The following is a 24902-nucleotide window of genomic DNA, read 5'->3' as shown; positions in this document are numbered from 1 at the left end:
GAATACACCTTTAATGTTGATTGAGATGTTACTGTATTAGGCCTGATTTACACTGCCAGCCAAATCCAGCCTGAAACAGATGTGTGCCAAATCAAGAGTGGAATCTGATTTGTTTAAAATAGTCTAAATGCAGACAGGTCACATGGAATCTGATTTCAAAACACATAAAGAGAGAAAGATCATGACTCTTAAGTGTTGCCACGGTAACCAAAGTAGATATGTCGACGCAGGGTGGCTTTGGGTTGATTTGTTAAAATCTGTGTCAAATGCACTTTGGGGCCTTTTCCACCGGCAAAGAACCGGTTCTGGTTCTTTCTCCCGCCTATGGGATGAACCAGAGGTGAGCTTTTCCACGAGAACCCGGAGTTGTTTCCAAACCATAAAAGTTGGTTCCGAATGGGAACCACAAAATCCTTGGTTCCTCTGGTTCAATCATGGTTCAATCTGGTGGAAACGCAAGCCGGTTTGCAAGAACGAACGAAGGTTCCAAGAAAGTTGAACCGGCACTGGTTTTGGAACCAAGGTTCTTTTGGTGGAAAAGGTGTGTGTGTGTGTGTGTGTGTGTGTGTGTGTGTGTGTGTGTGTGTGTGTGTGTGTGTGTGTGTGTGTGTGTGTGTGTGTGTGTGTGTGTATGGGGCTCCTTTTGTGCCAGCAAAACGATGCGACGCATCTTGTGCAGCATGGTTTTTGTTTACATATGCGTGCGTGCATGCATGCGTTAGTTCTGCTCCAGTGGCACTCCGGGGCACACGTTGCGCTGCATCAAAGCGTCTGGACGCATCGCGTCTTTACACGATGGTTCAGCGAAGGTACGCGTGACATGTCATGTAAAAAAAAAAAAAGGATGGCACAGCTATAAGGTACGCGTGACATGTCATGTAAAAAAAAAAAAAAAAAATCTGTAAATGTACAGTGATTCTTATATCAATGGTTTCATTGTATTCGTTTTAAGCAGTAACTCATTCCAGTTCAAATACAGACCAAACCATTCAATTCTATGCCATTGCCATCCACTATTGTTGCCTGTTCCTTGCATTTAACAATGCAGATCTAAGAGTTTAAATATATTTTACTCTGTTGTGAGTAAAATTAATCTGATTATTATAGAAGAGGGCTTTGCACATAAAGAGTGCTGCTGCATTATATCCTATATTAATTATATGAAGAAGTAATCCATTATTTGGGGTGACGACAACCAGAATGCAGAATAGACTATTATTAGTTGGCTGAGAATAATGCCACAATGGTTTAAATGATCTAATGTAACTTTGAGAAGCGCAGAGCTGGTCAGAGTCCAATCAGACCAGCTGCGGGAGCGCTAATTGGGTTGACTCGTTGACCTAGGCCTACTTAATTGTGCTATTCGGTGTATAAATTAAAAATGGAAATGCAATGACAGTAGGCCTATTAATTTTATCAAAATATCAAAATTCATTCAATTTGTCCACACATCCAGTGTGGAAGGAAGACAGACAGACAGACAGACAGACAGACAGACAGACAGACGGACAGACGGACAGACTGATTGATTTCATTTTCCCATTGCACATGCATATAGAGAACGTCAAGTCAGTCAGTTCAGCACCACAGCCCCTCATCACACAGATAGACAGCTGTTAAAAGTGGTTGCACTTATATGAAACAGAAATAGGCCTCTAATATTTGACAATTTGGCCAATGTTTAATTTGTCACGGTTACTGTTGAGTGAGAAAATGGTGCATATTAACTCATTGGCCGCCTCCCCCGATAGTCACGAGAAAATTCCAATGTCGCTCCCCGCCAGGCCCGATAGTCCAGAGAATTTGCTTTTATATAATGTAATGTTTAATTACATTATTCTGCAGCCCGTGAAAAAGTTTGAGCTTTCAGTCATATAACGAACCAAAGATATCACTCATCACAGTAAGTGTGTTTGAAAACAAGAGTGTAATAACGTATAAATCTCAATAGAAATGAATAAAACTCCCAATAAACCACAGTGAATGCATTTAGCGTGGCAGAGCGCAGCCCGCAGAGTGCAATCAGCGGCACACTGGCCACACGCATGTAAAGGGATGTGGGGCAGGGATGTGCAGAGAATATTTAGAGAGGCAGGGGCTGACATTTCTAAAGGGGCCTTTTGGTGGACAATTCTATTGAATGCAGCCCTCAGGGGCAGGGGCTCAAGCCCCCTTTGATGTCTATGTGTGTACATGCCTGGTGAAGGGGCTGGCAGAAGCGACAACGGAGCAGCTGGATCTGAGACCATTTTGCACAAATCAAACAAAATCCAGTAAAATGTTCACTTGGAAAGCCATGACCTGCCTCATTGGCCAACAACACACAGCTTCATCATAACCCCCAAAGTCTCGACAACAAAATATTATGTCCCAGGCAGCCAGACAACAACGAAGATCAGAAGATCAGATCAGCAGGAGCGTCACAAGGGAAAAGTGGGACGAGTCTGAGTTACTAGGGCCCAAGGTGGAAGGGGCTTCATTATTTTATACTTTTGCTATTGAAAAATAGCAGAGCTACAAGCTTGCAGCGCGACACTCGGTGCCATGCTGTGAGCTTGTATATATCTATTTTTTAAATCCCCCTATGTAGAAAATTCATGGGGGGCCCGCAGTGAATCCTTGTACCCAGGGCCCAGCACCGACACCCAGTTGGAACAGATCCTCAGCCCACTACAAAGTGTACAAACACAACGTATAGAAAGCCTGGTGAGGCGAGGCCGAGGTTACAAACAACACAATCACCTACTGGACAAGATGCAGTCGGCCGGTCCAGTCACCACCAACCGATCTTCAAGCCCTGCTACGGGAGTGGAGAGGAGAAAATATCCCCCCCCCCCCGGCGGAGTCCTCAATCAGGCGACCATTGTCTGAAGAAAAGCAACGTGTTGCGTCCATATAACTTCCATCGGTATGTAACAAAACTGGTGAAAATAGCAGATCTGCAAGCACACAACGCCTCGCATCCAAGCGCGACCATGGAGCCTGATGGAGGAGTTGTTCTAGGTGTATTATATTCCAGTTATCAGGAAAGGGTCGCGTCCAAACTCCCAGCGGTGGAACAAAAAAAAAGGAGTGAAAATAGCAGATCTACAACGCGTCGCGACAGTGGAATCCAACAGGGAAGAAACGAAAACACGGCGATCGTCATTGTCAGTAAGTTACTGTTGTTTCCATCCTCCTAACCTAAACTAACTGTAACAGTTAGTTTACCTAGGCTAGAAGACTCTTCCTGCTCACTTGGCTGATATGCTCCTGCGTGCGTCCCTATGGCGTGCACGCGCAATCGCGCATGTGCGCGTGTTTGAGGCGTGCCGCGCAACAAGTCCTTGCAGCCTGAAGCCGTGAAGGAAGGAAACGAGCTCGCGCCTGAGGCAATATCACCACTGGGCGTATGTGATCGCTGCAGTCTGTTCCGCTCTAAAGCCCGCCTACTGTATCCGGTTATGTAACACTCACATGCATGCAAGACACGTTTCCGCATCCGGTATAGACCCAGGCCGGATCACCAACAAGCAGAGTAACTTGATTGCTATCAGTTCTCTACCAAGCCACCGAGGCAAGCCAGTAGTTTGCGCACATCAAGAGAGCTGCTCTCATGCTCTGTCAGAGCATGAGAGCGATTCAATTCAAAGGAACGTTATTGGCATGAGAAAACATAGGCTACGTTTACATCGCCAAAGCAAGTGCCACAAATAAATAAAAACAGTTGAATATGGGGAACATATTTACAGTTATACACATAGGCCTTGCCTTATATAAAGTTATACGTTATAAGTGTGTGTGTGTGTGTGTGTGTGTGTGTGTGTGTGTGTGTGTGTGTGTGTGTGTGTGTGTGTGTGTGTGTGTGTGTGTGTGTGAAAATGTGATCTGTGCAAAATAAAACACTTGAATGCTGAATAAAAGGTAAAAAGCTTATTTATATTTGTGTGAAGTCAGTATGACGCCCTAAGGGCAAGAGGTGACCTATTACAGCCCTATTACACTATTCCAGTTATTGCCCTATTACACAATTACACTTATTACACTAGTAAACTTATCTGATAAGTGCCTGACGCCATAAATACAAATATCAACTGAATTATCCACTTGAAAAGCGATCGATCACAAAAAGGTCAATATCTCCAGTTTTATCAATTAGAGCTGGATTTTGGTCAAAAATGGCTATTTTGAGATGGCTGCAACTATAGAAAAAAAAGCTTTTTATTTTATTTTTTTATTTTTTGGTGAGACTAGAGGTTGTCTTCTTTCTTTTCAGGTACTGTAAGACATTGTCGAAAAAACACAGAATTTAGGAAAAATGTCAATATAAAAAAAATATATACATTTTTTTATTAAACAAAATGGCAGGAGAGCCATACAGTCAATGTTAAAATGGCGGCCAATGTGTTAAGTTAATCATCTGGGGACAAAATAATTTGGGTCCCAACCCACAGGTTGAGAAACACTTGTATAGCTCTCAGTTACCAATGAATCAATTAGTGCGGTCATTATTTGCTTTCAAGGAAAAACAAACAATAGATGTGTGAATTACGCCAGTCATTAGCTCCTGCAGCTGTGACGAATATGGTGGACTGATCACCAATCAAGTGATCAAAGCAAAGGCAATTCATGGTGGTAATCGAGGGTTGTGAGTCTCACAGCTGAAACAGGGAACTGCATGACATAACAGTGAGAGAATTAGAAGGTTGCAAATAGGAAAAAGTAGGCTAGGCCTAGTTTCATGACACAGAGAGAGAGAGCGTCGGTGCAGTCATTCAGTCAGTCAGACAGACAGACAGACAGACAGACAGACAGACAGACAGACAGACAGACAGACAGACAGACAGACAGTTGCACCGGGTGCACCGCCACCTAAATCTTCTCCCCCACAATCTCTTTATTCCGTAACGGAATTCATCAATGACGAGGGCTTTCCAACTGTTCCCTGCAAATAAGCCATGTGTATAGGCTATTATATTATGTATCCTATTCGCTATGCCTAATATAATATAGCCATGGGCCGATTTGTGGGTCTTACTTATTATTGTTATTTAATTATTATTGTTATTTAAAACTGATGTCATCATTGAAATAAATATGCCTTTTACAGAACACTTAATGCCTGTGCTTTAATTTATCGCAAGAAAGTTCTAATTTGGTTTGAAAAGTATAGGCTATGAATGAAGAATGAATGAGCTTTATTACCGGTATCATTGTTGCATAAAACAAGTTCAAGAACAACGAAAGTGGAGCAAACCTTTATTGTTAAGACAAAACAATAAGTTAAATTTATAAAAAAAAAAGTATAGATATAGCCTACGAAGTAAAAAAAAAAAAAAAAAAAGTCCCGTCTCACAGCTAATAGTGCATGAGCGCAGCTATATAAAAAGCTGTTTTTTAAGCCTGTGGATCTTTTAAAAAGGCAGCAGTTCAAACAATGGGATAGGTCTTTGATGATGCTGCGGGTCTTTGGCAGTGGTGGAAAAGGTAGCCTACTCAACTGTTTTACTTTTTAATGTAAAAGTATCAATTATGCAATGCAATGTAGAACGGCGAGCTCCATTTGTGTTGAACACCACGGAGCGACCGTCTGTCTAGTCGCCCCGGTTCCAACGAGGGGTCGCGGCGATCCAACGGCCAGCCATTCTGGAGCTCTACGGTCGTTTATAGTTTCAGCCAAAGTAGCCGATCTACAAGCAGCGCGCGCCGGGCAACAGAGTGCGAGCGAGGAGGTGGACCAGAGCTATAGACAGTTACTGCACTGCTAATTATTTCAAATAATAAACAAACAATTAGGTGTGGAAGGGCTTCAGTCAATGAATCAAAGAGAGTCCGAACATCGGTTTACTCCCCTGGGAGATCAATGATAGGCCAAGGCTGTTGATGGGCCAATTAAGTTGTGTGCTGCTGTTTAAATAAACGTCCACTCTCGTCTCTCTCTCTCTCTCTCTCTCTCTCTCTCTCTCTCTCTCTCTCTCTCTCTCTCTCTCTGTGTGTGTGTCTCTGCGCTCCGCGCATGAAGCGTCTCCATTTGGACATGATTTGGAACAGAGCGAGAGAGAGATGGAGAGAGAAAGCGAGGGAGCAAAAAAATCCTGCCTACAGGATTACGTTTTGTTCTTCTGGTTTAAGTTCATCATGGCTCGGTCAATTATGAAGCGATTAAAACAAATAAAACGTCACCTCTTCCTTGGAAAGCCCCACTTCCATGGACTGTATTGTGTCCCTATTACATCTAAAGATGTATAACGTTGGCTGATCTACCAGTGCGCCATGCAGTGCGCTCCCAAAATGGACATTTCCCGACATTGATTTGCTATATAAAACCATATTTGATAGATATAACTATCATCTACAATTACTTATTGTAGAGAACGTTATAGGCTATATAGGGTATTTTAGCGTAGTGCGCAATGCCACCCTGGCAATGCCGATACGAAATTAATATGGCATTCATATTATTAGTGGCCAAGGCCACGAAGTGGCAAAAGGCCACTCATTGATATTGGACTTCATCATTATTCCGCCACTTTTGCTCTAGCGGCTAGACCGTGCAGTCGCTTTTTACGAAACTCGGCAGTATGGCAGAGGACTATGCCAAACGGCTAAAACGCGAAGCTCGCAACAATCGGCCAAAGGGTGGCGCTGTAGGAAGCCTTTGAAAATGCCAACTTTGAACAGGTGTAGCTCATGCCCTGTTTCAGGTACAGCAATGAAACCTGTATACACTTATGCGTCTCCTCATGCCGAACAACTTTTACGCTCTGACTTTTGACCTCTGACCTTTACTTCTCCCACAATTTTGAATTATATGAAAAACAATCAAAATCTATCTCCTCCTGGGATTTTCGCGTAACGTGCGCGAAACCTTTTTTACATGAACTTTGGACCAACACGGTCATCGCACAGCGGCCGGATTTTCTTTAAAGCGAAACATTATTTTTTAATAATTCACTATATAATGCAGTTTCATGCAAATTATTCTTCTGCCTCTAAATCATACATGCAAAGTGACACGTTCATGGCAGTATGGCAGAGGACTATGCCAAACGGCTAAAACGCGAAGCTCGCAACAATCGGCCAAAGGGTGGCGCTGTAGGAAGCCTTCAAAAGTGCAAACTTTGAACTGGTGTAGCTCATGCCCTGTTTCAGGTACAGCAATGAAACCTGTATACACTTATGCGTCTCCTCATGCCGAACAACTTTTATGCTCTGACTTTTGACCTCTGACCTTTACCTCTCCCACAATTTTGAATTATATGAAAAACAGTCAAAATCTATCTCCTCTTGGGATTTTCGCGTAACGTGCGCGAAACTTTTTTTACATGAACTTTGGACCAACACGGTCATCGCACAGCGGCCGGATTTTCTTTAAAGCGAAACATTATTTTTGAATAATTCACTGTATAATGCAGTTTCATGCAAATTATTCTTCTGCCTCTAAATCATACATGCAAAGTGACACGTTCATGGCATTTGGCAAATATGTAGAGGGTTAGTCCAAATATCACTGAAAGCAATCTTACTCCAATTGGCCAAAGGGGGGCGCTATACGAAGCGTTTGAAAACTCAAACTTTAAAGGGGCATAAGTCATGCCTCGTTTCGTTTGAAGACATGCAACTTGCTTACACGCGTGCCTTGACTCAAGCGGAAGACATCTGTGTCTTTTTTAAGTAAGCTCCGCCCTTCGATTTTCCGCCATTTTGAGCAGTTTGTAAAACACTTAAACCCGCTTTTATTCCGGAACTTTCGCGTCACGTGCACGGAACTTTTTTTACATGAACTTTGGACCAACATCTAAAGATCTGTCAGATCGGATTTTTTAAAAATTGAAACATGCATTTTTAATAATTCAATCAATATTGCAAGTTGTATGCAAATTATTCTTCTGCCTCTAAAACATACATGCAAAGTAAAATTTTCATGATGAACTACTGTAGAGGGTTAGTCCAAACATCGCTGAAACCAATCTTACCCCAATTGGCCAAAGGGGGGCACTATATCATTTTGAAAGAAGGCGTCAAGTACATTACATGAAACTTTTTCTTTTTTCTTTTTTAAATGACAGATCCATTATGTGTGGCTGCCGTAGTGTAGTGGTCAGTGCCTGTGCCTGGTATACGGATGGTTGTCAGATCAAACCCCACATCGGGTTGAGTTGATGTTAACATCCTGGATGCCCAAATTGCCCATGGCATGTGCATATGTCAAACTCTTAAATGTTGACATGTCTGATCTAACTCCAGATCACGTTCATGTTTAAAATGAGACACACAACTACTGTAGATTTACATGAAACTTTTTCTTTTTTCTTTTCTTAAAAAAAAAATGACAGGTCTAGTACGTGTGACTGCTGCAGTGTAGTGGTCAGTGCCTGCGCCTGGTATACGGATGGTTGTCAGTTCAAATCCCACCTCAGGTTGAGTTGATGTTAACATCCTGGATGCCCATGGCATGTGCGTATGTCAAACTCTTTAATGTTGACATGTCTGATCTAACTCCAGATCACGTTCATGTTTAAAATGAGCCCTTCTCTACCGGCTGTTTTTTTCTGTTTTGAGTAAAAGAAAATATGATCACTCGAAAATGTCAGAAATACTCAGATTACATTCACTCACTCATTTATTTCACCCCAAGCCTCCAAAATATAAAAAATAAATCAATAAAATCAAGGCACTAGCCTACATAGAAATTCTTTTTTAAAAACAAACATGGTTAACAGATCCTGTGGCTGCCTAGAGTAGTGGTCAGGGCATATGCCTTTCATGCAGAAGGTTGTTGGATCGAATCCCGCTTGGGGTTTATATAAGCATAATACCATGACATTTGGTAGACTTTACAGTTTGGTTCCTTGAACAATGTCTGATATGGAGCCTTCCTATAAATGTCCCCCAACCCCCCTTGATGCATATTTTAATATCCGCCATTACTAAATAATGTATTTTGCATCATAAATCCTGAAACAAGCATTATAATACAAACTGTCATGTCTACACCTATGTTGTGATTTTCAAGGATTGCAATGATATCATGTACCAGCTCCAGTGGCCTAGTGGTTTGAGTGTCTGCCCTGAGACTAGGAGATACGGGTTCAAACCCGGGTCGCGTCATACCAAAGATTCTAAAAAATGGGACCCAGTGCCTCCCTGCTTGAAACTCAGCATCAAGGGTTGGATTGGGAGTAACTCCCTGTGACATACTAGCGTCATGTCCAGGGGGTGTACTTGTACATCAAGCTGCCTTATGCTACAGAAACAGGAGATAGGCTCCTGCCCTATGAGATTCATAGCCTGGCCGATTCATATGGTCTTCATAGCTCAGCAAGGCTTACTATGTACATCATCAAACTGTCCAGGTGCATAGTATCACCGTTTTTTTTGCATATAGGCCTACAGTCTTTTGCATACATGTTGTGTAGAGGCCAATTTGTGCTTTTACCTATAACCACCGATTAGTGTAAAACTTTGTATGCACACTTTCCAGAGGCCAAGGAAAAACCTGTGCCCTGCATTTTTCACATCTGCCATTTATAGCGCCACCAGAAGGCCGACTTACAGTATGTAAAACACATTCTTCGATATTACTCCTTCAGATTTTATCCGAAAATCACACAAATCAGTACACAGTATCTCTACAGTGATGTAATCATGACAGATGTGTCAGATCTAATTGGCTAACATTGAATTCCAAGGTTTGCAGGATTGCTCCTTTTTGAACAAAATGTCTCAAATCATGAACGTAGCCTGCTATGTGTGTGAGATTTTGCACACACATTCCCACTAGGCCAAGGAACAGATGCCACCCCTCTCACATTGGCCTGTTATAGCGCCACCAGCGGGTCAACTTTAGCAAAACCCATTTTTGGAACAAAATGCCTCAAATCCCGCATGCAGCTTACGAGTCACCACTAGGCCAAAAAAAAACTACCTGACCTGCCGGAGTCCTGTTCGGAAGAACACTGCTTCTAGTTTTTCTTTGATGTCTTCTTTGCTTTCCCTTGATGCCTTTTTGCTTTCCTGCTTTTTATGCCTTGACCACTTTATCGCTGCTTGCAGCTATATTTCAAGTTATTATACAGCCTACCAAAAGCTGTATGGTTTAAAGTAGGCCTAATTAATATACGTATAGGATATACTGCAGCACTCGTGTGTAAAGCCCTGTGTTGGTTCTACTGTTCGCTTCACAATCACTTTTGTAGAATGCAACACAAACTCGAAGCACTGCGCTGTCAGCGCCGACTGCCGCCGAGCAGTGGCGTCAGTTCAGAAAAAGCTAAGGTATGGCAACATAACTGGTGTCTTGCACACGCGCCTTCGCGCACGTGCAAGACACCAGTCATGTTGCCATTCCTTAGCAACAGGCACGATACATTTATTTTAAGAAGTACATTCTATTTTCCCCCCATTTCTACGGTTTCTTGGGCTGGGTATGGCATCCTGGAAGGTGCCATGGCATTGGTCCAAAGGTTCATTAGTCCGAAGGTTCATTAGTCTGAATTTGTTAAGAATACTATGCCTAACTCTAACCCTAACCCTAACCTCAGTAACCCTAACTAAATTCGGACTAATGAACCTTCGGACTTATGGGCAGTCCCCGCCTGGAACGGTTGTTCAAGTGCAGCTAAACTTGGCATGTTAGTAAACGTGCCACAATTAACAATAATTAATTGCACCTGTGCAGCTGACCTGCGGAACCTGGGAATATAGCATTCTGTCAAGATGAGGAGAATACAAGTGTGGAGAATATAATTATAATACCTTGTTAAAGTGACCATTTTGTAAAATTTTGCATTTGTAGTTATTTTACTGTAATTTAACAACATAATAACCAGAACAGATAGACACAGAGACATTCATGGATTTATATTTAAAAGTAACTTTTATCATGGCAGCTGCATACCCCTGCCATACCCAATTGACACCCCTGCCGCCGAGTCGCCGACTGCGCCCAATGAATGCGTTTCTTGTGGGGAGATTTACAGAAGCGGAATATACCAAGTTAATCAGGGGGAACTTGATAAATATAGGGGAGTAAACATGTATGAAAAATTTCAAAAGAAAACATTTTTTTAATACAAAATTCAACAAATTAAAGTTGCATGGACCACCCTCCAGCCAAAATAAAAAAGTCATGGTCCACACCACATGTTTGATTATTAGTAATGAAGCCTGGGCTGGACAAAGAAGTAGTAGCCTAATGCCTGTTTATTACAAAAGCACACACAACAAGACACATTAATAATCTTACATTATCAGCCATTCAGCCAGCCTGACTCTGACTGACGCTGTAACTTAGTGAGTGAGTAGGCTAAGTGAGAGAGAGTGTGATTCCTTCCAGTAGGTCTAAGTTCCACACAAAACAAAATCGCCCCATTATAACTTAAACATAATGCACAAAGCATTTCCCATTCCCAAATATAGGCTATAACAGCGGGACTGCGGGGCGGGGCGGGCACACTTTTACTGCAGTCTGCATGGGGGAACCAGAGGCGTCAATTGGGTATGGCAAGCTATGGCAGCTGCCATACCTTGGCTACAGGGGGAAATAATAAAATGTTCTTTTCATCGTGCCTATTGCAGGTATGTAAGTAAGGTATGGCAACCACCAGTCATGTTGCCATACCTTAGCTTTTTCTGAACTGACGCCACTGCCCCAGGCAGCCAGTGACGTAGATATAGCGTAGGGATACCACTTCAAAGAATTGACAAGTTAACAATAACAATAAGCACACAGGCAGCAGCTATTATAATAGGCTACTCACACAAGTTGACACAACAAGCAGAGAATCATGCTAAGATTTGCCTCCTGGCGTTCCTTGCAGCAAATTCTGCAATAACGTCTTTATAATCCAGTGTAGATACAGCATCCTGTTCTATTGCGATGATGGCAAGTCCACAAAGTCTCTCCTGGGACATGGTTGTGCGTAAATAGTTTTTTATCAGTTTTAACTTGGAGAAACTGCGCTCCCCAGATGCAACTGTGACGGGGATTGTCAGTAAAATCCGAAGGGCAATTTCACTGTTAGGGAATGTCCCTTTCCTCTTTTTGAGATAACGCAGTGTTTCCAGCGCAGTCTTGGCTTCCTTGGGCACTGTTACGCACAATACACGCAGCTCAGTGAACAGGTCCTCTGCATTGATCTCACTAGACTGGGTTCCATCTGTTAATGTTGCTGTCAGAGACAAGCTCAAAGCCTCACACTTTCTCTTCAGTTCAATGTCATCTATTTCACAAAGTTTGGACAGGTTAAAAAGAAATCCAAACGTGCCCTCGAATTGTTTTATTTGTTTGAATCGATCGCGTAGAGCGGAGAGGGCCTGGTCCACTATTGGAATGAAATATTCCGTTTCGAAAAGCCGCTCTCCAGATAGAGGGATATTGTCTGCGTCTCTTCTCCGTTTCCCCGTCACGCGCGACTCTGTGAATAATGGCCTGACACCCATCTCCTCAGCAATCTCTTTTGCTGTTATTTTTGAAGACGTAAATCCAGTTTCTCTGTAGTTCTCCATGAAATTAACCAGTCCCTTAATATCAGACAAAGCCACATCCAGCTGCATATCCTTAGACTGCAAATCTTTGCTCACAGTGTTAACAGCAAACAAAATGTCATACCATATAACCATAGCCAGAATGAATTCAACATTTTCCAGCTCATAGTTGACCAGGGAAAGAGACTCGCTTTTAATTTTAGCGTCTTTAGTTTTCTCTGATACTTCCAGCAAAGCATCTTTAACATTTTTAATGTCGTGGCGTAATACTTTGACACTCTCTACCCTACATTCCCACCTCGTTTCGGACAGTGGTTTAATGTTGAGAGAAACATGCGCTGTCAATATATCCCAACGATTAGTGGAAGGGGCAAATATTGTGTATATGCGTTGTACAACGCCAAAGAATGTCATTGCTTTTGTGCAACATTTTGCCATGTCTCCTAGGATCAAATTAAGGCTGTGACAACCGCATGGCATGAAATAGGCACGGGGATTTAGACGGAGTATGTGAGCCTGAACACCGTTATGCTGTCCTTTCATATTCGCACCGTTATCATACCCTTGTCCTCTGCAGTCGCTTATATCGAGACCAATCTTCTCCAGTTCAGCCAGGACAGAAGCTGTCAGTCCTTTTCCTGTTTGGTCACTTGTCACAAAAAAATCTACAAAATGTTCCTCCACACTCACCCCTAGCTCTGCGGAGCTCATATTAACAAAACGCAATAGCCTACAAGCGACATCTGCTCTTGATGGCTCATATCTGGAGTGCAGTCTAGAATAAGTGAAAAATATTTTGCAGCCTTTGTGTCTTGAAGAATGGAGTTTTTCACGTTTACAGCCAGGACACTAATGATTTCGTTTTGTATTCTGGATCCCAAATAATGTTGGTGAGTTTCCTTGTCTTGAATTCGCCTGACATGCTCTTGCATTATTGGGTCCCATTTGGCAATCATTTCTATGAGGCCTAAAAATCCACTTCAACTTGCAACTCAACACAGGTGCCAATGATGCGCTATAATTGCGCTTGATGATCTGTTGCGCATAAAAGTAATTAAAATTAGGCCTACTACTAGCCTATTCTGCTTTATGCAAATCTGACTGTCTAATGTGAAATCATGTAAGGACATTTGTATTTTTGGTCTGTAAATGGAAGGTGATTATGTTAATCACGACCGCACCGTTCGCTCTACCTTTGGATCGGCCCTGCAGGCCGTGCTCAGAGCTGAAGTTAACAACTAAACAAAACAAACAAATAACGAAATAAAGGTCTAAACACAACATAACTGAACAGAACTAAACAAATAATAAATAAAGCAATTTAACTGACAACTTAACCAGAAGGCAGCCATTCCGAAGGGCTCAACTTAGGAACACCAAACAAAACAAAAACAGTTAAATAAATAAATAAATAAATATAAATAAATTAACGAAATATGTATAGTCTCAATCAGTCAAGGATTAAAACATTTGGTTAAAATGCAAATATAAAAATGGGCAAAACAAATAAAATAACCAGCATCTGTTATTTTAGTCCATAAACACAACACACTTCTACTTAATATATTAGTCCCAACGCAAGGCCGTGACTCATGCATGCGCTGATCTGAAAGTTACATTTCAACATCACATCATCGCCCAAATAATAATAAATAATATATTCGGAATGGCGGGGTGTTTCCAGAAAATGAAACGAAATCTATTTGGTTTCACTTTATGCTCTCAAGATTTAAAAGATCCATTTGGTTAACAACTCTCCATAATTTAGCTGTGGACCACTTGGAACTTCCCCCAAGGACCAACGGTGGTCCTTGGGGGGGGGGGGGGACCACCAGGACCACCAACTCACCAAAGGACCACCGGTGGTCCTTGAGGGTCTGTATTTTATCCCAATTCAAATAGGCCTATATAAAGCAAATTTGCTACGTCAGCCCTAAGGAGCACAGAGAGCAGCCAGACAGTGACAGACCAACGCATGCTCGCATGAACGTCTGGATGGATGTTTTATTTGATATACACGTCTACACACACACACGCAGGTTTAGCGCTGAGAATCAAATGTGTGGCACACATCTCACACGTGCGTTCCAGAGCAGAGCAACAAGTCAATCCCGCCAGTTTATGGCTGCTGTTCTGCTCATGAGCGCATGCCTGAGCGGATGAAAAAAACGGACCAAAAGATTTATGCGTGCGTTAACACATGCGTTCGCCACAAACGCCTAATTAAACGCGTCCCCGTGTACCCCGCCTGGCCACTTAAATGAAGTCACACAGATACGCGTGCCAGCGACGCCTACGTGTAAGCTATTAAATGCCTTTGAAAAACTAAAGGAGACGTCCATGCGTTCAGTACAACACAGATAAAATCGCATGAGTGCACACATGCGACCCTTTGCTTACGAGGCACGTTTTGCGCTCGATAGTGTGTGTGTGTGTGTGTGTGTGTGTGTGTGTGTGTGTGTGTGTGTGTGTGTGTGTGTGTGTGTGTGTGTGTGTAAGAAAGAGAGAGAGAGAGAGAGAGAGAGAGATGTAGATTACGTTCTCTCTTCCCTGTACGGGCTCACCAGGTGTGGTTTTGTGTGTGTGTCTGCCTGTGCTTCCGTGCCTGTCTGTGTGTGTGTGTGTGTCCAGGGGCCTGTTGGTGTGACAGGGTTGTGATGGGTTTCATGCCTTCTGGTGAAAGAACAACTTTGAAATGAAATGAGTCAATATTGTATATTTGTCACATAAAAAACAATTGCTTACCTAATAGGTTGATAGATTTAATGTTGATTGATATGTTACTGTATTAATGTGTCAGTAATGTGTTATGACATGCATGGCTGTCAGCTGAGTGTCACATCCATTTGTGCTAATTGAGAATTGAGTCATTTCTCCTACCCTAAATCTAAATCCTGGCTACGCTACTGCATGCATTATAGAACATGACTCCACATGCATTTTAACAAACCATTTCTAATGTTCTACTCTCATAGATATGTCAAGTGATGCAGAGAATAAAGAACATGATAGAATGTCTTCATGTTAAGGCTCTCTTGAAATATCAAACTTTGAGGAACTGTGGCAACATTGACAGTTTCCTGCAGCTTGTTTCTTGGGTTCCTCTTTGCTTGGTCTCTGGTGATGAACACATTTAGTGGTCAGTCTTCAGTGGCACTGAGGCATAGTGATTTGTACAGTAGGCCTGCATCCAGCAAAGAGGGTAAAACATAACTATAATGTCACAGATTTGAGCTTGTAGATCGTCTACTTTTGTTGTTTTTGTGACACTGTTGAATGATGAAGGGTAGTAACACGTCACAGCTTGTAGATCAGCTATTTTTCCACTCTCCTGACTTTTGAATGGAAGCAGAGACCCCTGCCTCAAAGAGTCTGTGCTGTGGTTTCTATAGCAACCAAGACCCTATAGGAGAAACATTATGTTAACATGAGAGAAGTTGAAACATATGTTCACATGAGAGAAGTTTCCTACCATATCTAATCAATTCTTCATGGATATAGTAATGGATGAATGAATGATTCATATGCATGAATTCATAATTAAGTGTGCCTGCCATGCAATGGCAAAACACTTATACTGTGTAAGTTGCTGAACTGGTGGTCTGTAGCAGTATAGCAAACCGCGGTCGCGTTTGCTTTTTTCGTCCGTTTTTCGCTCGCGGACCGGGCCGTCAGACCACCGCGTCCGCCTCGCCTCGCCGAGACGCTTTCAATGAGGTCTCCCGTGTCCTTCTACGAGCAGCGGTTGGGGAGTTAAATGCTAGACTCCTCCAGTGTAAACACTGCAGTGTACTTCCTGAAGGCGTGTTTCCTAAACCCACCAGAGAGCCCGGCAGTGTATGTTCTGCGCTGTGATTGGCCGGCAGTGTATAACCCTCGCTGTGATTGGCCGGTAGTGTGATGACGCAATTTTTCCGCGAAAACCGGTCCCGGGCAGGGATCATAGAAAACATATAAAGAGAAGGCTTTAGAAGCTGAAAATAATGGAGTGGGGGTTCTAAAACTTTAGCGATTTAACAGCTAGGACCATTTTAACACTTTGAGTGCCAGCCCCCCCTGGCCCCCGTCCCTTACCAGTGCCACCATTAGGTCCCATTCATTTCTGCCCCAATTCCAGGGAATAAATTGGAAATGATCCGATATTCACATCGGAACAAAAATTGGAGATTTGGTAAAAGAGGATTTCTTTTTTTACCAGAAAAATTTTGGAGTGATTTCGATAAGCGGTTTTGGAGATAGGTGCAGCAGAGTGCACACTGCAAAAACCAATGAATAGCCTCAGAAATCTAGATTCTGAGATATTTGAGTTCAAAGAAAAAAAACTTTAGGAAGCCATAGCAACAAATTGGTAAATGGTAACGGAACAAGAGTACCCTTGACAGAAAGAATGTCAAACCAGCTTTCATTCGGTGCAAAAAAAGTTTAAAAAATATTGTACCATCGTCTAGTTTCAAGGGGGCAAAGTGAAAAAGTATGGAATGACTCAGAAGGTGGAAGTTGTCTTACAGTTTGATAGAACTATGCACTGTGAATTCACTGTGTTTTTACCTGGTCTAGAAGGTCAGGAAGACAAAAAGTCAGAAAAGCGATGTCAACCTTTTATTTTATGGCAACATCGAACCCTAACCCTGGTGAGTACCTCACACATCCAGCATGAACATATTTATGTTCAACAATATTTACAAATATTTCAAAAAAAAAAAAAAAAATCACAAATATGACTTCACAAAAGTAAAATAAAATAAATGTGCAGCAAGTAAAGAATAAATAAAATAATATAAAAGTCAAAATAAAGTACTGTATTCTAAGGCAGGCAGCACAACAATGTCTATTTGTAGTTGGCCACTAGATGGTACTGTTCACCCTGTGTGTGTGTGTGTGTGTGTGTGTGTGTGTGTGTGTGTATGTGTATGTGTATGTGTATGTGTGTGTGTGTGTGTGTGTGTGTGTGTGTGTGTGTGTGTGTGTGTGTGTGTGTTCATTGTTCTGGGAAACGAGGAAGAGAAGTCCCAGAAGTTCTTCAGCTCCCATAGAGTGACATTGGTCCAGGAAGCGAACCTACAGTGACCTGACCTGACTCCTCCGCTATTGCTATCTCCGCCATCATACTGTCCTCTGCGTTGTCATTGGTCTGGTTGCAGATCGTCTCCAGCAGCTCATGGCGTAGCAGGGAATGGGTAGACTGTGGGATCCCATCCTTCCTCCATCCAGTCAGACTCCACGGGCCCTGTATATGATAGAAGAAAAAAAAATACTAAATGATACGTCTGTATACGTCTGAAAACAGCAGATCTACAAGCACACAACGCCTCGCGGTGCGAGGCGTTTTCACTAGTCTAAATAATTTCAAATGTATATATGTATATATACGTGGCCACTGAATTCTATGGGCTCTGCTTTGATACAAATCTACAGTAACTATCTGCTGGCAGAGCCTATAGACTGACATAACTACTGTAGATTTGTAGATCGATTTGATAGATTATTATGTCACACACACACACACACACACACACACACACACACACACACACACACACACACACACACACAGATTGTATTACTAAACTATCTATCTAGGTATACACACACGCTAAAAAACTAAACTATAAAGAAATGTATTCTTACTGGAAGAAGTTGGTGGAACTTACAGCTACTACAAACCATGGATTGACATCTAGACCTACTGCACATACAGTATTTCAAAGTAGCGTATTTGATAGGGATTATGCACAATAGCGTCTGTCCTGTTGAAATAAGCCATGAATATGTAGCGGCTACATATTCATGGCTTATTTCAACAGGAACCACACTTTATGCATCTCAAACAGTGGTGTGTTCTAGACGATCACCCACTATTCGTTTGGCCAGGGCAGACGCTATTGTGCATAATCCCTATCAAATACGCTACTTTGAAAGGTTCACGAGGGCAGACGCTATTCATATTTTATTTTTCCTCCATCACGGAGGTATAGAGGCCAGCGGCTGGCGGCGCCCTGCCCGCGACGGTGTCACAAGTCGGGCAAGTCCGACAGCAGACCCCGTATACATGCGTTACAGGTAGACCACAGCACTGATCTCATATAACATTGAAAGACAGACGTATAGAACAAAGTGAAACGTAGAGAACATAAACTTTGTAACGCTTACCGGGTTCGCAGTGCATCCTACAGGGCGCGGGGAGAAACGGCAGCAATCGGTGCTCTGCCTTCTGGCCGCCATCATACTGTCCTCTGCGTTGTCATTGGTCTGGTTGCAGATCGTCTCCAGCAGCTCATGGCGTAGCAGGGAATGGGTAGACTGTGGGATCCCATCCTTCCTCCATCCAGTCAGACTCCACGGGCCCTGTATATGATAGAAGAAAAAAAAATACTAAATGATACGTCTGTATACGTCTGAAAACAGCAGATCTACAAGCACACAACGCCTCGCACCGCGAGGCGTTGTGTGCTTGTAGATCGGCTGTTTTCACTAGTCTAAATAATTTCAAATGTATATATGTATATATACGTGGCCACTGAATTCTATGGGCTCTGCTTTGATACAAATCTACAGTAACTATCTGCTGGCAGAGCCTATAGACTGACATAACTACTGTAGATTTGTAGATCGATTTGATAGATTATTATGTCACACACACACACACACACACACACACACACACACACACACACACACACACACACACACACACACACACACACAGATTGTATTACTAAACTATCTATCTAGGTATACACACACGCTAAAAAACTAAACTATAAAGAAATGTATTCTTACTGGAAGAAGTTGGTGGAACTTACAGCTACTACAAACCATGGATTGACATCTAGACCTACTGCACATACAGTATTTCAAAGTAGCGTATTTGATAGGGATTATGCACAATAGCGTCTGTCCTGTTGAAATAAGCCATGAATATGTAGCGGCTACATATTCATGGCTTATTTCAACAGGAACCACACTATGCATCTCATACAGTGGTGTGTTCTAGACTCATATTTTATTGTTAGTTACTAGTTAGTGCCTAAAAAGGAGATCGGCTGTTGTTGTAGATCGGCTGTTTTCACTAGTCTAAATAATTTCAAATGATAAATGCAAAACGAGCGGTTTTGGACATAAAAAGTTTTCACTCCCTCCATCACGGAGGTATAGAGGCCGACGCCGAGCGGCGCCATGCCCAGGAGGGTCTCCCAAATCGGGCTTGAGTTGTGGAGGGTGGTCGCTAGTGCTTTGGAGGTTCCAGGGCGAGCGCCCCCACCCCGGGGCTCGCGATCAAACCTTTTGGGAACCACTGTTCTATACTAGGCTGTGATGTGATGTCCTTGGCTCATTATCGCCAAAATAAACAATGTTCTAACGTGAGTGGCACGTAGTATGCAGTGAAGAATATAGCCTAAAATCAGCGTTTCTGAATGTCGACTTTACAATGAAATGGATGCTTCTCTCGTTTGGGTCGGGACCCATTTGTGAGTCGCGGAGACAGTTTTATGGTTTATGGGCCATATATTTCATACATTTTGATACATTATACAGCACTTATCTCATATAACATTGAAAGACAGACGTATAACAAAGTGAAACGTAGAGAACATACCGCAGCACAGCTCAGCAGTGCATCCTACAGGGCGCGGGGAGAAACCGTAGCAATCGGTGGTCTGTCCCTGGCAGCATGCATGCCTCGCCGTAGAAGGAGCCCTTCTGGCCGCCAGAACCAAAATCGAGGCCGTGGATGTACCTGCGGAGGTCCTCGCTGATGAACCGATCGCCCGTAGAAGGAGCTCTTCTGGCCGCCAGAACCAAAATCTGAGGCCGTGGATGTTCCAGCCGAGGCCTTCGCTGATGAACCGATCGCCCGTAGAAGGAGCTTTTCTGGCCGCCAGAACCAAAATCGAGGCCGTGGCCCGTGGGTGTAGCAGCCGAGTACCTCCGTGATTTTAGCCTGGCCCGTGGTGGCGACGTGGTGGCGATTTTTTACAAAATGGACCCCCCCTCCAACCTAAACAAAGAAACTAGCCCTTCCCCCACTCCTCCTTGCTAAAACCTCTACATTCCGATCTCTCTCTCTATCTCTATCTCTCTAAATAATACTAAATCTAATGATTTTATAACTAAATTCTCTGCTTCTGATTCTCGCTCTTTCTCTCAATATATCTATCTCTCCCTCTGATTGCTGTGTGTCCAGTGACTGTGTTGTGTATATAATGGGCCTCTAGAGTCTAGACCCTTGTTTCTGGGGGGAACCGGCCAACCGGAGTGCTCGAATTTGGTCACATGACGTGTGACTTCACAATCCCATAGCCCAGAGGGCCCTGTCTGTGCTGAGGGCAAGATCAGACTGTGTGCTACTGTAATATGAAAAAAAAGCATCGGACGTCATATGACGCCAATATTAATTTCTGGCATCATTGCCAAGGTCGTGTCGGACGTCATATGACGCCCTGGCACTGAAAGTGTTAAGATTTGTTTTATAAAAAAAGTTACATGGTATAACTTTAAGTAATAAGTACCGTCGTCTCTGGTTGACTTTGTCACATTTCACACAGGTTTTTTCATCTCACTTACTTCACACGGTCTACTGCCTTCACACACTTATGTCTTGCAATGTAGTTTCAAATACAGCCACGGGGTGGCACTTAGGAGTCAGCAAACATCAGCAGGATATATAATGTCTCATACAAGAAATATATTTATCCATGGCATGTTATGGAAAGTAAATACAAATGTTAATCAGAAACAGATTGTTTTCTTCTTTCCCCACCACAGTCATGCAATTTAGCTAAATTATGTTTTAATTAAGATTAAATAAAATATTGTGTCTAAAAATTTCAAAAATCTTTCTTATTCTTATGTTCAATCACAATCAGAATTGGTTATGTTCAATCACAATCAGAATTGGTTTCTTACCTATGTCAACTACATTTGAATAATAATAGTTAACTACTCATTGCACGAGAGAAATTCATTATTTTCAGCCCAACCGATTTGCTGCCCACAAGGAGCATGTGAGCAATTAGGAGTTAAGAGTCTTGCTCAGGGACACACATCAACACATTGCTACCATGGTCTGGAATTGAACCAGGGACAGCCAGGGGCTCTGGTTCCCCAAGCGGGCTCCCTAACCATTCAGCTATGGCTGCCCCTTTCTAAGCTTCTGATGATAGAGTTGCTAAAGACTTTTAAGTGTAGGCTGTTATTGCTGCACATATCAGTCGGAGCTGCCGCTGAGCAATTCATAATGTTGGACTTTGCAGAAGTAAATTATAATATTACAAAACTAACATTAACCACTTTAATCCTATTTTATACCTTGGATTTTTGAAAATGGACAATCTACGCTTTACATAGATTGTGCATTACATTCACACCAATCTCGCGAGACAAGAGTCAATGATGGCTATGAAAGGGATGAGTGGGCAGTCCCTTTTCTTGACGATGGCTTGCCAGATTGCATTCACACACACAGATGGCAGGAAACCATGCAAGGCACCAACCTGCTCACCGGTAGCAACTAGGAGTTGAGACTTCAGAGTCTTGCACAAGGATTCTTAAACACTATCTCTGGGGGAGCCCAGAATCGATCTGAAAACCTTTTGAGAAACTTCTGTGTTCTATGCCAGTTTCTCTACCCCTGAGCCACCATCACACCTTATAAGATCCTTTACTCTAGCCTACCTATCTATCTAACACTAGATTGATCAATTAATCAATATCTTAATGGCTGTCTTTGCCACGAACACATAATAGGCAAAACTCAAATTGAAAAACTAATTTACATGATGATCTTCTTCCCGGATTCAAACTGCCTTACCCAAGGATCAAGACATTACAACACATTGATTCTACCACCAAGCCATGGTAACCCTATGGTCGTTGGTAAAACACACACACATAGATCCTTCTGAGTACATTTGCAGAGCATCAGTCTGTCTTATCAAAACTCCTTTTAATAAAATGTAGTCTGCCACCCATATAACACTATAAACATTTTAGTTAGTTTTGCTATTTGATTTATTAAATAAACTAGAAAAAAGCCCCCTGCGGGGGCCTGGCCCCTTTCCTAAGTGAAAGTCCCCTGTACCCAGAGATGTCTACAGTCCAGTGGGCAGCTAAGCAATACAAATTTAGGATAGCTCAATATTAAATATGCATATCATTAAAAGTTTCTTGGGTTCCTCTTTGCTTGGTCTCTGGTGATGAACACATTTAGTGGTCAGTCTTCAGTGGCACTGAGACATATTGATGTGTACAGTAGGCCTGCATCCAGCAAAGAGGGTAAAACATAACTATAATGTCACAGATTTGAGCTCGTCTACTTTTGTTGTTTTTGTGACACTGTTGAATGATGAAGGGCAGTAACACGTCACAGCTTGTATCAGCTATGTTTCCACTCTCCTGACTTTTGAATGGAAGCAGAGACCCCTGCCTCAAAGAGTCTGTGCTGTGGTGTCTATAGTAACCAAGACCCTATAGGAGAAACATTATGTTAACTCATTCTTAGCCAAATCGCCTTTCATCGCCATTTTGAGGACGCCAAACCGTGCCAGATCGCCAAACGTAACCTTGGGGATCATTTTCTGATGATTTTGGTATTTTTTTGACATTTTTTGAGCTATAAATGACCATTCTAGCTTCATATAAGCTTCAGCAAGGATTCTGCGATGGAAGTGACGTCATCGCCGGAAACCGGAAATCGAGCGTGTCAAACATGTACCCGAGCATATTTTTTACATTGGAAGCCATTACAGCAACTCGGCTCTATCTCACGTTCTAAACGTCGGATCTTGATCCGGTTTGAAGGCTCTGTGCGTTAATTGGGCATCTAAGGCACATAGTCGATACTTTTTTTTTTTTTTTAAGAGCGCGGATGGCGTGCACGGGTCCCGGGCCGTTCCATGCTAACGCTAATGCTAAGTGAATGGACTGGTTGCTAATTTGAGGCCTTCTAGCAATCGCCAGAGACCTTAATCGCTGGCGACATCTAGTGTACACTATATAGACTACAGCCTACCAAAATGTCATGCATATAAGGGAGATCTACTGTGACTCTGAAAAATTAATAATATTCCTGGCAGTATAGGCGCAAACGCATATTGTAAATGGCTGTGTATCATGAGAGAAGTTGAAACATATGTTCACATGAGAGAAGTTTCCTACCATATCTAATCAATTCTTCATGGATATAGTAATGGATGAATGAATGATTCATATGCATGAATTCATAATTAAGTGTGCCTGCCATGCAATGGCAAAACACTTATTGTACTCCGCCATACTTAAGTAATAAGTACCGTCGTCTCTGGTTGACTTTGTCACATTTCACAGGTTTTTTCATCTCACTTACTTCACACGGTCTACTGCCTTCACACACTTATGTCTTGCAATGTAGTTTCAAATACAGCCACGGGGTGGCACTTAGGAGTCAGCAAACATCAGCAGGATATATAATGTCTCATTCAAGAAATATATTTATCCATGGCATGTTATGGAAAGTAAATACAAATGTTAATCAGAAACAGATTGTTTTCTTCTTTCCCCACCACAGTCATGCAATTTAGCTAAATTATGTTTTAATTAAGATTAAATAAAATATTGTGTCTAAAAATGTCAAAAATCTTTCTTATTCTTATGTTCAATCGCAATCAGAATTGGTTATGTTCAATCACAATCAGAATTGGTTTCTTACCTATGTCAACTACATTTGAATAATAATAGTTACCTACTCCTTGCACAAGAGAAATTCAGTATTTTCAGCCCAACCGATTTGCTGCCCACAAGGAGCATGTGCGCAATTAGGAGTTAAGAGTCTTGCTCAGGGACACACATCAACACATTGCTACCATGGTCTGGAATTGAACCAGGGACAACCAGGGGCTCTGGTTCCCCAAGCGGGCTCCCTAACCATTCAGCTATGGCTGCCCCTTTCTAAGCTTCTGATGATAGAGTTGCTAAAGACTTTTAAGTGTAGGCTGTTATTGCTGCACACATCAGTCGGAGCTGCCGCTGAGCAATTCATAATGTTGGACTTTGCAGAAGTAAATTATAATATTACAAAACTAACATTAACCACTTTAATCCTATTTTATACCTTGGATTTTTGAAAATGGACAATCTACGCTTTACATAGATTGTGCATTACATTCACACCAATCTCGCGAGACAAGAGTCAATGATGGCTATGAAAGGGATGAGTGGGCAGTCCCTTTTCTTGACGATGGCTTGCCAGATTGCATTCACACACACAGATGGCAGGAAACCATGCAAGGCACCAACCTGCTCACCGGCAGCAACTAGGAGTTGAGACTTCAGAGTCTTGCACAAGGATTCTTAAACACTATCTCTGGGGGAGCCCAGAATCGATCTGAAAACCTTTTGAGAAACTTCTGTGTTCTCTACCCCTGAGCCACCATCACACCTAATAAGATCCTTTACTC

Source organism: Nannobrachium achirus, assembly GCF_963921795.1.
Source record: "Nannobrachium achirus genome assembly, chromosome: 10".
In the NCBI taxonomy this organism is placed as follows: domain Eukaryota; kingdom Metazoa; phylum Chordata; class Actinopteri; order Myctophiformes; family Myctophidae; genus Nannobrachium; species Nannobrachium achirus.
The sequence above is the reverse complement of the archived record's forward strand: the minus strand, read 5'-3'. Positions refer to the sequence as shown.